The following is an 18,596-nucleotide window of genomic DNA, read 5'->3' as shown; positions in this document are numbered from 1 at the left end:
TAAGGTCCTTCCTTAAGGTACAACTACTACCGGCAGTTGCAGTCACCAGGACAGTGGGAAGTACAATTTCTGGGGAAGAGGTGTGTAAAAAGATGTGACAGGAGGAAGCAGCAGACACAGGACTGAGACTTCAGCATCAAGGAACAGAATGCTGCAGAGGTCAACATGTGCTCTATCAAATGGTTGCTCAGTATAGTTATTATAACAGAAAGACCTGAAGACCTAGAATTCCAAAAAGGGGCTACCCCTAGACATTCTCTCTGAAGTCAATGATGAGTGGCTGGAGGACCATTACTTAGGTCACACTCACATTTTTCCCAAGTGTTTTGCTCAGTTGAGTAGTGTGGCCAAAGAAAAGATTCCAATGGAGCCACCCACGACTTAGAACTTCTGAAGCATTCTCCTGCAGGAGAACCAGGACCAGGGACTGTACAAGGACCAGGCTCCTTGCTGTCACCAGAATTTCCATGCCCACTGCCAGAGCATTCCTCGGGAGTCCCATCTACATAAAGATTCCCCCAAAAAAGACCCTCACTTAATTTTTTTTTTAATTTCTGCACTTTAAGTTTCAATAACTCAAAACTGCACCAAGATGCCTTAAGACACTCTGCATATGCAGCCACAATGATATTAACAACCCAGTATGTGCCACTGTGAAAAGAGCATGCAATGGCACAGTGAAAAGATTGGCAAGAGATTTCTTGGGACATATTTTGGAATCTTTTTGTTTACAAACAACCAGTCAGATTTTTACACTAATATCCTATGAGAAGGAAATGGATTGATGGGACCTGTGATTTCACTGGCATAGAGGACTCTCAGGTGAGAAAACTCCCTCTGTCAAAGCAAATGTCAGTAATTTATGGTCTTAGAAAGTTCCCTTGAGCACTGAGAGTTTGAGTGGCTTGGCCAGGGTTGCACAACTAGTTTGTCCCACTTACTGTAGAAGACCCAGGCATCTAGCTCCTAGGAGGGAATTGCTCCCTAGAACATCAGCTTCCTGACTAAAAGGATCATACAGTTTGGAACTGGGAAAAGGGACCTGAGAGATCACTGAATCCAACCTCCTCATTTTATAGAGGAAGAGGTTCAGAGAAGACGTGACTTCTCTATGGTCACAAGGCTAAGAAACTGCGGAGCAAGGATCTGAACCTGGGTCCTCTTCCTCTAAGCCCAGTGCTTTTTCCACTGTGCCCAATAATCATGGAGACAGAAAGAAGCTAGAGGGCAGCCAGATCATTCCTGACTACCAGCCCCTGACACTAGGTCCATTTTGATGTGTTCTAGTCTGACCTCTTAATTTTTCAGATGAGGTCCAGAGGGACTTGCTTAAGGTCAAACAGTTGGTGGAAGAGTCCAGATTATACTTCTTCATCCTCCAAAAGGAAAAAAATACCTTATGAAAGATATTATTACAACTGCTATCTATCATCTAGAAAGAAAACCTAGCCCAATACTTAATTCAGGTCTAGAGTTAATGAAATGGCAATACTTTTGCAATATTATTAAAAAAAAAAAGGCTGGGGTAAACAAAGCAGATAGATATCCACTGATTCAGAAAATGGCCAAAGAAATTGTGGTAAACAAATTTAGTGGAATCTTCCTATGCTGTGTGAAATTATGAATATGAAGACCAGAAAAATTCAGCGAGGGAGTGAATCTGTGAATCTTCTCTAAGATTCCTCTAAGAGAATTCACTTGTGCTCTGACTCAGGGCTAAAGGATTTGTAGTTTGGGGTGACAGCAGACCTTTATTGATCCCTGTGATTGGGGGCTTTGTCAAAGATGATTGGCAGCTGAGCCAGGGAGAGCCTCACGCTCCCCACCCCCTAACTCAGTAGGTTGTAAGAACAAAGAATGGACTTCCAGCATCTTTAGACCCTGCCTAGTTTAGAATGCAGATCTCCCTTAGGCTTTTGGCAGTTGGGAGAGGGAAGTAGGAAAGTAATTTCTCTCTCCTCCCCCAGCCCTCAGCAGCCGTAGCATCTAGGGACACAAAATAGAACAACACATGCTTGCTTAGGTAAGCCAGAGACTGAGCCTTAAGGCCTTAACTATCACTTCTGTAAATTTCTTTCTGTGAGCACAGATAACCAAACCTAAAACGTGAGCATTTCCCTTCTTTGGGGTCTATTTCTTGAGTTTCAGAGGTTAGGAGACATTGAGTTAGGGCTTGTTGCCCAGAAGGTAACCATCCCTCTGTGAGGTGGAAGGGCACTGCCATCAGAATTCAGTGGCCAAAGGACAAAAGCCAAAGCCCGTCCTAGATAGACAGATTAGATAGTACCGGCCTGAGATAAAAGTGAAATGTTTGTTCAACAGTCCCACAAAGTATCTTTACCTGTGAGGAAAGTATAATTTACATAATGGATTATATTGTTTATTTTGTATTTGTTAACATACACTTATGAATCTTTTATGTTTCAAGTATTTCATTTGTAGTGGGGGGAAATAGCTGTCCTACCTATATACCTGACATCTGCTTTTTGATATAGAATAACTTCACTAGAAAGAACAATGTTAATTCTTTTTAGGGTAGACCCTAGACATGAGCTTTACTTAAGCTTTGTTGTAGAAATTTTCCTTAGGATTTCAAGGTGGGTATATAACAAGCAAGAGAAAATGTGAATCTCTGGAGCTAGGGTATATGCTCAGCTCTAACTCCTGCTAGAGGAGCACGGGAAGAATTATATGAATAAATGTGGAGTGCTGCAATGAGAACCAGAAAGACAATATACATAGTGACCACAATAACAGAAGTAGAAAGAACAAGTAAAAAAACAATTGTATAATTATGACCAAGATTAACCTTAGTGAAGAGATAAGAAAAGGCATTTCCTGTTTTTGCAAAGGTGGCAAACCCTGAGTATGGAACAATGCAGTGCCTGGCACATAGTAGGCACTATATGCATGCATATTCCTTTCCCTTCCCCTTTTTTGGCTAACGTTAGTCTTGTTAAGCAAACTGTTTTCCTTTTTATTCTTTGATACAAAGGGATGGCTTCCTGAGGAAGGACCTTTAGGTATGCTTAAGTTTTTTATGTCTTTCCCTGAGTACAGATAAGGAAAGGAATATATTTAGAAATGAAGCTAGTATATTAAAAAGTTATCAATAATAAAATGTTTAAATTTATTTAAAATGTTTAAATTTAAAGTAGCAGTAATTTTCATAGTGACAAAAAAAGAGTGAAAAAGTAGGTGGTTATCATTGGAGGAATGACTGAATTACTGTGGTATATTAATATCATTATACTCTTAAGGAATGAAGAATATAAGGAATTCAGAAAAACACAGGAAGACTTGCATGACTTGATGCAAAGCAAGCAGAAGAATATACAGTGACTATAATAATATAGATGAATATGACCCTAAAAGTCAGCCAATTCAGATTAATTGCAAGGTTGGCCAGTATTGCTCCGTAGAAATAAGATGATGAAATACTTCTCCCTTTTTCAATATAGAAGCAGAAGGCTTTGTGAACCTAGTGTTGCGTATATTGTCAGATACAATCTTTTTGGCTGTCATTTTTACTTACCTGTTTTTCTTTATTACTAAGAAGTAAAGTTAATGAAAAATGCCTCCCCCTCCAAAAAAAAAAAATAAAAAGATACAGTTACTGCCTCTAAAGAACTTAGAATCTACCAGAAGGATAAAACATCACTTCAGATAACTATAATTTATAATGCCTGAACAATTGTTACTTTTTCTGGGTGTTTTCTCTTCCCCTCCCTCTCAGAGCCTACAAACACTGACTCACAGCAGTAAGAGAGAAGATCTGAGGAATTGCTTGCAGAGTTAGTGAGCTGGGACTCTAGAGAGCCAGGGTTCAGGTCATCATTCCGAGATGCAAGACCTTGTTACATGAACTTGGTCCTGTCACTTTCCTTTAATAGGCTCAGTTTCCTCCTGTGTAAAATGCTGGAGTTGAACTAGCGGCTCCCTAAGGTACCTTCCCACTCTGATATTCTATGAAACTCCAGGCCTCATGGTAAAAAGAATTTTTTTAAACATAGAACTTACAGTTCAAAAGATAAAAATATGTTCATGTTACCTCAATAAAGGTAGGGTCTGGTACCACAGTTAGGTCTGACACTAATCATTGTTCTTCTCTGAGATTCAGTTTCTTTCTTTGGACAATAATCTGGTTAGGCTAAATTATGCTTTTCAGCCTGACTTTCTGTGATTCTAAGGCCCTTCCCACATCTAAAAATAGTGCCTTTCTTGTATTCTAAGGTCCCTTCCAGTTTGGACATTGTCCAGTTCTAGGCTAGAACTTACAGACACCTTTTAAGTTGAATCAACCAGCATTTATTAAGTGCTTACTATGTACCAGGCACTGTGTTCATTGCTAAAGGCATACAAAGAAAGGCAACAAGAGTTCCTGACCTCATAATCTAATTGCAGAGAGAGTATGCAAACAGCCATACATAGACAAAATAAAAAGAAAGGATAAAAGGAAGAAAGAGAGAGAAAAGAGAGAAAGAAAGAGAGTCTCTCTCTTCAGGACGCTCATAATCTAATTGTAGAAATAATATGTAAACAGTCACATGTAAATAAGACAGATAGGTAGGTAGGTAGGAAAAGAGACTCTGCCCTGAGAAAACTCACAAAACTGTGGAGATAGTATGCGAACAATCATATATAAACAAGATAGATGATAGATATAGGTAGATGGATGGATAGACAGACAGACAGACAAACAGACAGGTAGATAGATAGATAGATAGATAGATAGATAGATAGATAGATAGATAGATAGATAGATAGATAGATGGAGGGATAGATAGACAGACAGACAGACAGACAAACAGACAGACAGACAGGGAGATAGAGAGATAGAGAGATGATAGATAGATAGATAGATAGATAGATAGATAGATAGATAGATAGATGGAGGGATAGATAGACAGACAGACAGACAGACAGGGAGATAGAGAGATAGAGAGATGATAGAGAGATAGAGAGATAGAGAGATAGATAGATAGATAGATAGATAGATAGATAGATAGATAGATAGATAGACAGATAGATGGAGAGACAGATAGAGAGATAGAACAAAGGTAATCTCAGAGGGAAGGTACTAGCATAAAAGAGGACCAAGAAAGTTTTCTTTGCAAAGGGTGGGATGTTAGCCGAGACTTGAAGGACAATGGCAGTAATTATACCAGTTACCCTCTCAGGTACAGGAGGTAAGGTATGAGAATAAAATGAGATGAACTGGTAAAGGATTTTTACAAATGTTAAATCTCAATATAAATGCTAGTTGTTCTTTCTGCTGTTGCTATTATTATTATTTATGGAAGCCAGGAGACAGAAATGAGGAGGGAGAACATTGCAGGCATGGGGTTACAGTCAGTCAAAAGGAACAGAGAGTGGGCAGATGGAGAGCCTTGTGCAAGGAGCAGCGAGGGGGCCAGCATCACTGGATTGCAGAGTATATGGGATGCAACCGTGTGAGAAGATTTGAAAGGAGGTGAGGAGCTGGGTTATAAAGGACTTTAACATCCAAACAGAGAATTTCATATTTGATCCTTGAGCTAATAGAGAATCACAGAAGTTTATTGAATAGGAGAGCGCCATGGTCAGAGCTGGGCTGTAGGGAGGTCACTTGGATAGCTGAATGGAGAATGGACTGGAGTGGGGAGAGACAGGGGAGAGGGGCACCAGCCAGAAGACTTTCACAATAGCTTGCAGAAGAAGCTTTTCAAGAGAAGTGAGTGCTGGAATCTACTTACCACTTTCCATCTTGAGCTACTGTGATTTCTCAGGAATCTGTCCCCGACTCTGGCATTTTTTATGAAAATCAACCTTAATACCAATTAGTGACACAGAGGATAAAGTGCTGAGCCTGGAGTCCAAAAGACTCACCTTCCTGAGTTCAAGTCTGGTTACAGACACTAGCTGTGTGATCCTGGGAAAATCACTTAACCCTGTTTGCCTCAGTTTCCTCATCTATAAAATGAGCTGGACTAGGAAATGGCAAACTGCTCCAGGATCTTTGCCAAGAAGAGAACCCCAAATGGAGTCACAGAGATGTACATGACTGAAACAACTGAACAACAACAATCCCTGGGTGGAGAAACTGACCTTTAGGGACCAGCTGTGATGACAGGGAAATAGCTATCAAGGATGTGGGGGTAGCTTGAGGAGGAGAAGGGTCATAATCATTTCACTGAAAGGATTTTATGGCATAATTTATCTTTTACAACTCTATAAAACAAAGTAACATTGTCTATTTGATGGATGGGAGGGACAGTCTTATTTATTTAATGTTCTCATTAAGATTACTCAATTTTACTGGTCCCATAGGTCCTTAAGCTGACCACATCTTCAAAGCCCTCTGTATATAGCTTTGCCTAATCCATTGGCTTGTTGTTTGTTGTTCATTCATTTTCAACCTGGTCCAACTCTTGGTGACCCCACTTGCAGCTTTCTTGGCAAAGATACTGGTATGGTCTGCCATTTCCTTCTCCAGCTCATTTTACAGATAAGGAAACTAAGGCAAACAGGGTTAACTTATTTCCCAAAGGTCACAGAACTGGTATGTGTCAGAGGCTAGTTTTGAACTCAGAAAGATGAATCTTTTGGAATCCAGGCCCTCTGCTATCTCCACCGTGCCACCTAGCTGCATATATCTACACACGCACCCACACACACACACACACACACACACACACACACACACACACACACATTTGTATGCCTATATATGTAATATGTATGTGTATGGCATTAGCAGCAAGCATCATTGACCATGCCAAAAAAAGAAAGAAAAAAAGAAAAAAAGAAATGTTTTAAACAAAACTAAAAGCTCAGCTAGCTCTGGTTTAGGAAAAGAGTCCCATCTGAGCCTGAACCTGAGCCTGTTATGGCAGCCCTGTCAGGAAGAAGAACGTATTTTTGACTAGCAAGTCAGGCAAACATAATACAGGTGTCAGACAGCACAACAGGAGTCGGAGTGAGGGTAAGGGGAGGACAGTGGTCCCTGGAAAAAGACTAGAATGAGATCCTCCATTACAGAGGGGCCTTCTACACTTGCAGAGAACAGTCATGCAGTATTTTGATGGTAAATTGTCATTTCTGCGGTATTCAGTAGCGATGGTTATACTGTTAAGTGGCAACATCTATAATTATCACATCCAAGTATCTAGAAAGGGCAGGGTTCCACTGAGGGCTAAAACAGCCATTCCACTTGCAATTTTCTATGCAAGGGCAAAGAAGCTTGTGGAAGGAATTGCTGACAACAGCTTTTCCAAGGAAAACTGGAAATTAGTTAGCATAGTATTAGAGGTTTACTTGCTACCTCTTCCAAGAAGCCTTCTCTGATTTCCTTTCAGTCAGGAATGAACTCTTAGTTACCAACAATCTAACCACTCCACTTTACAGATGAGAATATCAGGGCTTAAATTAATTAACTTACCTCAAAATCGTACAGAAAGTAGGAAGCTGGAATGATCCTTTAGGACCATCGCCCTCATTTGAAAGATGAAGAGACTGAAGTTCACAAAGGACAAGTGAACTTGATCACAAGCTAAACTAGAGGTACTAGAGGGAGGAGGAAGGGAAACACCACCCACATCCTCAGAAAGTCAGTTTCTTGCTATGGAAGCTATCAGTCCTTGGACCCATATTTTGCTTGTGACCTACCTCTGCCACACTGCATAGAGGGTGGGGTCTTACAGGAATACATTACAGGAATCTTTCAATGGACATCTTAAAAAGTCTTAGTGATCAAATGAGATATTTGCAAAACACTTAGCACAGTGCTGGGCACATAGTAGGACTATAAAAAGGCTTATTCCTTCCCCTCTTATTTCCCACAACACCCCATCAAATCTGAGGGAAGGAGGTGGCCACAGTATAATCTCAGAGCCACAGTTTCCTCATCTGTAAATAGAGATTAAGAATAGTACCTATCTCCCAGTATTGTTGTAAGGATTAAATGAGAAAATGTTTGTTTGCTGTGTGTATGCAGATTATCTCTCAATGTCAGGGTCAGTAAGACTGGGAAAAGTAAGCAGAGTCATCAGGAAATGGCATCTCAAAGCAAAATACAGAGACAACAGTATTGTTGTTAGAGCAGAAATCATTCTGGGGCAATCAAAGGATGATGGCTCTAAAGCTTGAGAGGACTTTAGAGGCCCTGCAGTCTAACTTCCTCATTTTATAGATAGAATGGAAATCAAATGACTTACCCAAGGTCACACAGGTAATATGTGTCAGAGGTGGGATCTGAATCCAAGTCCTCTGACTCTGCTCACACTATCCTGACTTGTTTATTTCATGATATACTAAGTTGATTTTACAGTTCTAAAGTGTTTTACATGCATTATCTCATTTGTTTACTCATAATAACCCTGTGATATAGGTGGTAATAATGATGATGATGATGATAATGATGTAAAAGGAGCTAACAATTGTCTAGTACCTACTATGTGTCAGGCACTACGATAAGCACTTTATCATTATTATCTCATTTGATCCTCACAACAACCCTGGGAAGTAGATACTGTTATTATCCCCATTTTATATAGATAAGGAAACTGAGGCATACAGAAGTGACTTGCTCAGGGTCACACGCTAGTAACTGACTAAGGTTAGATTTGACCTCAGGCCCATCACCCTATCCACAGTGCCCCAATGCATATAGTTTAGTGCAAATATTATTACCCCCATCATGCTGATAAGGAGCCTGACCTTCAGAGGAGTGAAGGGGATTAATCACATTCATTCACACAAGATGTGACCGAGGTTAGACTTTGAACTCAGGTCTTCTGATCTGAAGACACTGAATAAATAGCTTCCTCTCTGGATTACCCCACTCAACTCATATTCTTGAGTTGTGTTCCCTGGGAAGTCAAAAACCTCATGTTCCAGGTATTCCTAAAATAATAGTTCCTGCGTACCAATGAGGTCCCCTTTGAAAAGTAAAGCAGAAAAGACAATTGATTCAAAGCAAAGGTATTTAATAAAATGGCATGGTAAGACACACATCATCTTCCATAAAAACTTGGGGAGGTACACTCACTCTCCCACTACCACACATATCATCAGTAGAAAGAGTGCAGAGTTGTTTTGATTCACGTTTCTCTTATTATTAGCAATCTGATGTAATCTTTAATATTGTTGTTAGTTACTTGCTATTTTCTTATGAGAACTGTTTGTTCATATTCTTTGACTACTTATTCATTAGAAACTTGCTCAGCACAAAAGCAGTATTCAGATAAATGCCTTTTCATTCATCCTTTTAATATCATAAAAATACCGATGCAGCAGTAGACTGTCCATCTTTTGTCCTTTACTCTTGCTTACATGACTAGGTTAGAAGTAACCCCAGGGGAACATCTAGTCCAACTCACACCTGAACTGAGAGCCCCTCTACAAAAAAGTTCCCAGCAAGCAGAATAACTGTTGATAACTGTTTAACAGCTAGTTCTCAAATAAAAAAAATGTAATACATGTTTCTCCAGCTGGTAAAAGGTGACTCCAGCATGCCCCCTAGGAGAGTAGACACATGGAGAAGTCATAAGTAGAGAGACACTTAGTTAAGGAAAATGTATGACTAAGAAATGTGCAAAAAAGTACAACTCATAACTGATGCTGCCAGGATGCAAGTGTCTTCCCATTGGTCTTGTTCACCTTATTCTCATAACTTCAGCTAGACCCTGCTAGACCCTGATCTACCTGAAAACCCTTATGGTCTTCCAGGCAGCTCCTTTAGAAAAATCAGATGCCTTTGCCCTAAAAGTAGCAGAAATCTCTTCTGTTTTGTTCCCTGAAAGTCTCAGCCCAGAGGCTTCCAGTCTCTTTGGTTTGAGATTTCCTAATCCCAAGTGTCAAATCCCTTAGACCAAAGAACAAGCAAGCCATTGCCCTCAAGCTTAACCACTTTCCCCCCACTTGCACTTCCTGGAATGGAACTGGGAGTCTTTGGTCAGAGACCTCACTCTATGGTGACTGATTCAATTCCTAAATTTGAATATGTGCAGGCCAAGTTATAACACAGACAATGGACATTTTACTAATAACCAAAAAAGAGCTCTGGTGTTCAGGGTTTCCCTGACGTATACTTCTAAATTTCTCACACTTGTCCCTATACATGAATGATCAGGGGAAAAGTCACAGAAGCCTTCTATGCCCAGAGTAAAGTCATTATCTGTGCTAACTGTTCAATTCATCCCTAGCCTTTCAATAGGCAAATAGTGTCACTTAGAAAAGGAGAAGTCTGACAGGGACTTTGCCTCCCATCCTTATAGATCCCAAAACGTTTAGACTTCTTTACCGATCAATCAACAAAAATTTATTATGAGTCTACTGTGTGCCAAGTATTGTGCTAGAGAATGAAGAAACAAAAACAAAAATAAAATAATCTTTGCCTTCAAGGAGCTTACAATCTACTATGGGAAGTGAATACGCAAACAAGCAATTAAATACAAAGCACATGTAAAATAAGTGCAAGGTAATTTGGAGGAGGCGGAAGGTTCTAGAAGCTGAGGGGATCAAATAAGGTTTCATTTGGAAGATGGCACTTTAGTTGAGTCTTGAAGGAAACCAGGAATGGAAGACAGATGCATTCCAGGCATAGAGGAACATTCATACAAAGAAGAAGAAATGGGAGAGCAAGTGTTATTTATGAAGAACAGGAAGGGGGCTAGTTATGTCAGAGTATTGTATACTATTATACAGAGTACTGTATAATAAAGCTGAAAAGGCAGGTTGGGACCAGAGAAATTGAAGCCCACCTCAAAAAAGAGAAATGTGAAATGGAAAATACAGAATTTTAGACCAAGTCCTCAGAGCCCATCAAGTAGTATGGTCCTATAGAGTCTTGGATCTGAAATGAAAAGACCTAGGTCCAAATCATAGCTCTGCTGTTGCATAATTTTCTTGATTTATCTAAGCCTTCAAATGAGAGAACCAGAATATGATCTTTAGGTTCCTTTTCAGATCTGCATTGCATGAACTCCCTCTTTTTACAGAAAAATGAAGGTTAGAGAAATGGTCAGAGTTGCCCACAGTCACATAGGTTGTATTTCCTGACTCCCACACCAAGTACTCTTATCCCCACTAGATTTGAACCTCCCTGAAATAAGTGCTGTATCTTATCTAAACTTTGCATCTTCCTCAAAAACCTAATATAGCGCTTGCTATATAGTAATATTGAAAGTTTATGGAATTGAATTGTCTCCATATCTCAGGCTCATTGTGAGGCTCAAATCAGACTTTAAAGAGTTATACAAATATCTATTACTATCATTCTTGTTTTTATTATTATCATTAACAAGTGAGAGATAGAAGGATCCACAAAAGCAAACTCAGGACTTACCACTTTGTAACGTTGTGGACCTGATCTCTGCATCTCAGTTTCCTCATCTGTAAAATTAGAGTTAGATTAGATGATCTCTCTTGAGCTAGTTTCTCAATCTATAGTCCTAGATTGATGGGGGAGGAAGGGAGGGCCCCCACACCTCTTATCTGGAATTCCTGCACTGTCTCCTTCAGTCCCTACCCCCCCATCACTATCCTCAAAGCTGCCATATTTCCTTGTCATTCAATCTTTGTCTATACCCTGCTGGATTCCCACCCTGTCCTCCTTACTCAAAGATTAATTCCACAAAGCATGTGGGCACATATCTCACAGAGAAAAACACGGAGAAGAAAAGTAATACAAGTAAATTACACAAAAGGATAAGGTATGAGGAGGGGGAGAAGAAAGAAACATAGGGAGGGGGGGAATAGGGCAGTGAATATAAAAGCCTGGAACAAAGACCACTAATATTACTAGTTAAAAACCAATTTGACTGTAAACTTTAATTCATCTACTAAATGTCAAGCCCCAATTGGTTGTAGCAGCGGTTCTATACCTCTCCTTGTTATTAATACATGCTTAGCAGCAGTGGAAATTAGAAGGTCTGTAATAATACCCTTCCAAAAACACTTCAGATGAAAATTTCTGTTTGAAATTTAAGGAGAATTCTATTACTGTAGTAACACGTTATATAAAAGGCAAATGTTAGGATCGAAGTCTTTCATTTAGATCAACGCATTTCTGACATTATAAGTGTGCAATTTTTTCAGGAGGGTTTGGCTCATTGAATGTGACCAGTGTGTGATCGAAGGCGCAAAGAATACATTAGCAGAGGCTGGTGTCATGGTATAGTGGAAGGAGAGCTGAATTTGGAGCCAGGAGATAAGGGTTCGAATTCCAGTCTTACTATTTAAAGTCCCTGCTTCCTGAGCACATTACTTTGTGCCTCAGTTTCTTCATATGTAAAATGAGAGGGTCTTAATAGTTGATCACCTGACCTGGTATGGATGTTGTGATGACCTGACTTTGTGGGGATGTTGTCAGGAAAGTGGGTCAAAGAATCATAGATTCAGAGCTTACAGGCTGTTTGGGGGCTCTCTAATCTAACACCTTCATTTTTCAGATGAAGAAACTAAGCCCTAGAGAGAGATTTCGTGATTTTCTGAAAATGGCTCAGGCAGCAAGTGGAGAAACCAAGATTTGAGCTCAGATTGTCTGACTCCAAATCTATCTGTCCACTTTAAGCATGGCCTTTCTTGTCAGGAAGCATTATTCCAGGAAAAGCCAGTCTTCTTGTGATCCATGCCATAAATTCCATCCCTCCGCCGCCTTGTTGGGGAAAAGCCCCACTGCTAGTGGCACCCATCATCCTCTCAGTGATGAACTTGGAGTTCAGCATTTCAGAAAATGGAATTGGCAAAGTAGCAGCAGTTAGGTTCCAAATGTTTCTTCCTCTCAAACCCCATCAGTAGCACTGCAGATGTGAAGAGAGGAAGTGAAGCAAGGGGATATAGATTGTGCAAAATAATATCTACTATTTATATAACATCTATTTTTTTTTCTTAAAGTCTTTTATAATCGATTACCTCATGTATTATTTTAGACCTTGCTCATCCTATGAGGGGAAGACAGCAGATATTCTCTTCCAATTGAATATTGAAGAAACTGAGGCCCAGGGTACCTAGGGAATCTGAGCATGACAGAAAAAAGGAGTAGAACCCCACTCCTCTTACTCCTTATCCATCTAGATGGAAAATCAGGAGGCAGAATGGTATAATAAGGAGATTCCTGGATAAGGAACCTTAAGACATGAGATCTAGTTTCCATAGTTGTTGTTTACTCGTGTCCAGTTCTTTGTGATCTCATGGTCCATAGCACGCTCATATTGTCCATGGGGCTTTCTTGGCAAAGATGCTGGAGTGATTTGCCATTTAATTCTCCAGTAGATCCAATGAATCCAGTGACTTGCCTCAGGTTATACAGAGAGGGAGTGTCTGAGGCTGGATTTGAATTGAGATCTTCCTGGCTCCGTGCTGGGCGCTCTATCCCCTAGCCACCAGTTGCTTCATATCACAGTCAGCAGGTTTGGAAATCCATTGAAGCCCAGTCTCTACCCTATCACTAATCAGCTGTGGGACTTAAGACACAGTCCTTGATAAGTGGTTCATTTTCCTCATTTAAAAAATAAGATGGTTGTACTAGATTCACTTACTAACTTGACAAACCTTTATTAAGTGCCTGCTATATAGGGAACACTTAAGTCTCTCTTCCTCCAGTAAACCTTCTCTGATTATATCTGACCCACAGTGACCCTCTTCTCAGCTCCTATAGAAGTTTTTGCCTGTTTACCTCTGGCAGAAGGAGGTATCTAATGGGCAAAAGAGGGTGGCAATGATGATTTATGCTTATTTGTGCAGCAGACATTTATTAAGTACCTACTGATTTCCCTTTAGACCATTTGTCTCTCGTCTTCATAAGACCTTTTCCACCGTGTCACAGAAACCTTTTCAACCTCCCTGGACTACTTCTCATATTGCCCCTGTAGCCTCTCCTTCAGATTAGCTGGCTTTTCCCAGAACCTCCATTTTAAGGAGGGAACCCAAACCAATCAGGTTTCCATTCTTTTCCAGGATACACTGGTAACTCATCTCCACAGGACTTTCTTTATCATGTGTTCCTCCCTGGCCTGGGTTCCACTTCTCTTCATCCCCTATACCTACATACATTTCATCTCCTTTTATTATATATATATATATATACACATATATACATATATACATATATATATGTTATATATGTATATATATGTGTGTGTATATAGATATATGTACATATATACATATATGTATATATATACCCATATTTGTAGCCCACATCCTGGCACATAGTAAGCATTTAATTAATGCCTGTTGCCTGATTGACCACTGTACAATGTGTATTATCAGCATTCTCTTTGAAGAAAACCAAAGTTTAGATAAGACACAATCCTTGCTCTCATGGAGCTTACAATTTGTGGGGGAAGGGAGGGGACAAGGCTAAGTCTTAAGAAACATATATAGACAATAATAAAGCAAAGTCTTGAATGTTATGTTCAAGAGGTGTTTGCTATATGCTTGTCTTGTTGGAACAAACTACTTATGAGTTCAGAGGAGAAGGTTGCTTCCCCTCTGGAGACATCAGGGAAATCTTCATATGAGAAGTGATAATTGAGTTGGACATAAAAGAATAAGGAGCTGTTTAATAGGCAAAGAAAGAATTTCAAAGAATTTGAATTTTCTTTTCTTTATACTTGCTCTAATGGCACCTGACCTGAATGATTGTTCCTATGACTCTTATTGTTTCTCTCCACCTTTTAGCTACTGAACTTTTGCCCATCTCTTAAAGCCTAATTCAAATGCCACCTCCAACAGGAAATATTCCCTCATCTCTTAACAATAACAACTCCCCTCACCCCAACTACTGACTTCATGGGAAACTTACTTTTGCCACTCTGTTATTTACTTATGATTACTTCAATATTTCAAGCATCCATGATTGATTTTATCTGTATGCCTTCACCAATACACATCACAGACTCTATAAAATTTGGCGTTTGTTCTTTATGAGTTGTTATAGAAAAACAATCACCTCTTGGCCAGTCTTTTGATGTTAAGCCTCTAGGGACTTAATAGAGCCAGATGTCCATTGATATATCCATTATGAGACCTGTACTCAAATATGTTACACTAGCATAGTCTTTAAGAAAGAGAATCACCTTCATGTCAAGTTGAGGTATCTAAATAGGACTTCACAGGAGGCTCTATTGCACTTACCATATATCATTGTGGGTTGTAATATTCCCTATAGGTATCATACAGGTAATGCACCAAAGATTATTATCTCCATTTTACAGGTAAGGAAACTGAGAGGTGATTTTCCAACAGTCACACACAGCTAGTGTGTGACTAGCTAGACAGAACTGGGATTTGAGCTTAGGTCTTTTGACTCCAAGTTCAGAAATATTTTTCTCTATACAATGCTGACTTTTGTATAAAATTCAGTTAGAGCATAGTCCTTACCCTTATGGAACTTATAGTCTAATAAGGGCTAGGGGAGGAGAATATGGCACATATCAAGAAAAATGTAACACACAATAATATAGTCCTCTCAATATAGTGGGTGCTTAATAAATGTTTTTCCAATATTTTGTTAATTGCCCTTAAAATTAGGGACAATGAACCTCAAGCATAAAATAGTGTTTTAATCCTAGTAGGAGAAGAATAACTCATAAAGTTGTGGAATATCAGAGCTGATGAGACCTTAGAATCATATGACATAGAGTGTCAGAGGTAGAAAAGGTCTTAGGATAATTACAGGGTCATAGCACTTGAGACCAGATGAGGACCACAGAACAGAGAGAGGAGTAACATGTTTTCTTCACAGTAGAACTTGTAATTTGCTATTCCATTCTCTTTTCCCATCTCATGCAATGAATTGGAGATAGCAGGCGCTGAGGAAATTAGGTACAGATTAACTGATCAGAAACTCTGTTCCAATAACAGCCATTCGCATTTATATAGTGCATGGGGGTTCATCATCTATTCTAACCTCACAAAAGCCCTCTGACAGCAGTGCTACTGTTGGTCCCTAACCAGGAAGAGTCCAAGGCAGGTTTTGAAAGCAGGGCTTCCTGATTCCAAGCCCTTTCCTTTATAGATTATCCCTGGAGCCTCTCTTAGGTCAGAGTTGACTCCTCAGAATGACCTCACTGTTCTAGCTACTTGTGGACCAGAACACAGATGCCACACAACTCGACGTCTAGCAACACCATAGAAACTCAGGGCAGGAATCGAAATTGGAAACAGCAGGAGAATGCAGTGTTAAACTTGCTTTATAGAGCACCCCATCCATAATTAGTAATTTTTAAAGTGTCACAATTTTCTTGCCAGAATTATGGCTCCTCTCTTACTTGTTAAAACCCTTTCACACCACTCGCAATGCAATCCTTCTCTACTTGGCAAAAATGGATTTCACTCAAAGAAGAAATTAGAAAAATAATTGATGTAATAACCATAACCTTGAAAACACTTATGCCTGAATTTAAGTGGAGGGAAAAAATTACCCCCAAATACAGACATTTTATTGAAACTCAGGAAGCATAAATTACTGATGAGCTGTGGCTGCCTCCACTTCCTTGCCAAGCATTTCTGCATGAGACTGGTTTTTCCCAATTACTTGTTATGAAAGAACCAACTTCAGTTAATCCACCTTCAGAAGAAGGAACAAAAAGTGATAGCGTCTGAGAGTTCTCTGGGCCTCAATATGTGACTCAGTCTAGGTCAGTCCTGGAGTACTGTGTCCAGTTCTGGGAGGCACTGACAAGTTGAGTTTAGAGGAGCATAACTGAGCTGGTCAGGGACCTGGAGACCATGTCCTTGGAGGATCAGTTTAAGGTGCAGTAAGGACATTTTATCTGGAGAAGAGAAGACTTGGAAAATGATCATTGTCCTCAAATATCTAAAGAATTGTAATATGGGGGCCAGCTAGGTGGTGCAGTCAATAGGGAGCCAGCCCTGGAGTTAGGAGGACCTGAGTTCAAATCCAGTCTCAGACACTTACTAGCTGTGTGAGCCTGTGCAAGTCACTTAATCCCAATTTTCTCCAAAAAGAAAAAGAGAGAGATTTGTTTTATGGATAAAGGCATCCACACTGTAATGAATGAAAAACTGGTTTCTGAGTCAAACAGATCTGGGTTCAAGTCTTCTCTCTGACACATTCTGGCTGTATGACTCAGAGAAAGTAACTTGATCTCTCAAGGCTCTAAACAATTCTCTAAGAATATAAGTTGCAGAGAAGGTGTTGACTTGCATTTGTCATCCTTGTCTCTTTTATGTAGGAATAGACTTGCTCTGTGGCACCAGAGACAGTAAGGTAGCAAGTAGTAAGGGATGGGCAAGTTTTAGCACAGCGCCTCCACAAGTAAATGCTTAATAAATGTCTGTCAAATAAAGTTGTTGAACCACAGAAGAGCTAATCAAGTAGAACTGTCTGACAAACTATTAGTTTGTATAATAAAGAGCTTTCCATCACTTGAGGTATTCAAATAAAGCATAGATTATCTCTTGTTGAATCTATTACAGAAGTTAATGCAGAGATTCAGTCTGATAACCTCTAAGATCACTTACAATTCTGGGATTTTATTATATTCATTTAACCTTATATTTACAAATGAAAGATCTGAGAACTTTTTAAGAAACCATATTAGGGAGAAACCTCAGCCCTAGAACTAAAGGGTTCCTGAATCCCAGGCTTTTCCCACTACCCACACACTGCCTTTATCTGTAGGCGACATTTGCCTTTCAAGGTGCAGCAATCTCAGGATGTATGGTACCTGGATGTTCTGGAGAGAAACTCTAGAAGGTTGCTGATAGGTACTTGGACTGATTTGCAAAGCATTCTAGGAAGGAAAACAAGAGTGGGAAAACAAAGAGAGACAGAGAGCAAGAGAGATAGAGAGTCAGTCTGATGTCTTCTCCAAACTTCCTCTTAAAGGAAGGAAACATGTGGAGCAACCTGTTTCCTATTGTACATGTATATCTAAAAAGACTACAGAAATCACAGATAGCCGTAAGGAATGGCCCCCTGTACTGGACTATGAAATTGGTTCAGGTGAAATGGCCCCTCAGAGACACATTTTCCTTCTACAAACAACACCAAGAGGAGAGGAAAGATGATTAAGGAATGGATCTACCCTCATCAGGCTCCTGAGCGGGAAGTCTTTTCCTACTCCTTGCTAGCAAAGCATCACTAGTGGCTTGGTTGTCCATTCTGAGCCCCTCCTCCCCATTGAACATTCTGTTTATTCCTGTCTTTTCCTTGTCTGATTTACTCTTCCTGAGACACTCACACACACAAAATTACTTGAGTACATTAACCTTGGGTGTATGATCATTTGGGGAGCACTGAGGATGGAAGGAGAAGAAGCAATGCAATAGACTCACCCAGTGCTCAATTCAGGAGACAGTCTCTGAGGCTATAGCGAACAGGGAAGCAATAGGGTCTCCCTGGGAACTAGCCTCTGTTACGGAATCAGCATCTACCAAGTTTTAGCTGCCCCAAGGTGGAAGGGGGAGAGGGAAAGAAGGAAACTAAAACCCAGAGATTGTGACAATATGACCTGATGCTACAGCCCTAACCAACAATCAGACACAGTAGTGAAAATGAAAAGAGGAATCCAGGAGTGGGTTTATACTATGGGATACTTGCTTTAGGTTCCTCTGTCCCTCCACTCAACCCTTTTTGCTATAAA

The 18,596-nt window shown here is 39.9% G+C and overlaps 1 long non-coding RNA gene across 1 annotated transcript in view; it reads right to left on the bottom strand.

The window, feature by feature from the left end:
* The window catches only part of LOC140518281 (uncharacterized), a 105,671-nt gene that overhangs the window by 60,932 nt on the left and 26,143 nt on the right, over positions 1-18,596 (bottom strand). The window contains exon 2 of the long non-coding RNA XR_011971893.1: positions 11,327-11,373. This is a non-coding gene — a long non-coding RNA (uncharacterized lncRNA). The remainder of the gene's footprint in view (positions 1-11,326; positions 11,374-18,596) is intronic.

This window comes from Notamacropus eugenii, chromosome 1 (assembly GCF_028372415.1).
Source record: "Notamacropus eugenii isolate mMacEug1 chromosome 1, mMacEug1.pri_v2, whole genome shotgun sequence".
In the NCBI taxonomy this organism is placed as follows: Eukaryota; Metazoa; Chordata; class Mammalia; order Diprotodontia; family Macropodidae; genus Notamacropus; species Notamacropus eugenii.
This window is presented reverse-complemented; position numbering and strand designations above follow the sequence as displayed.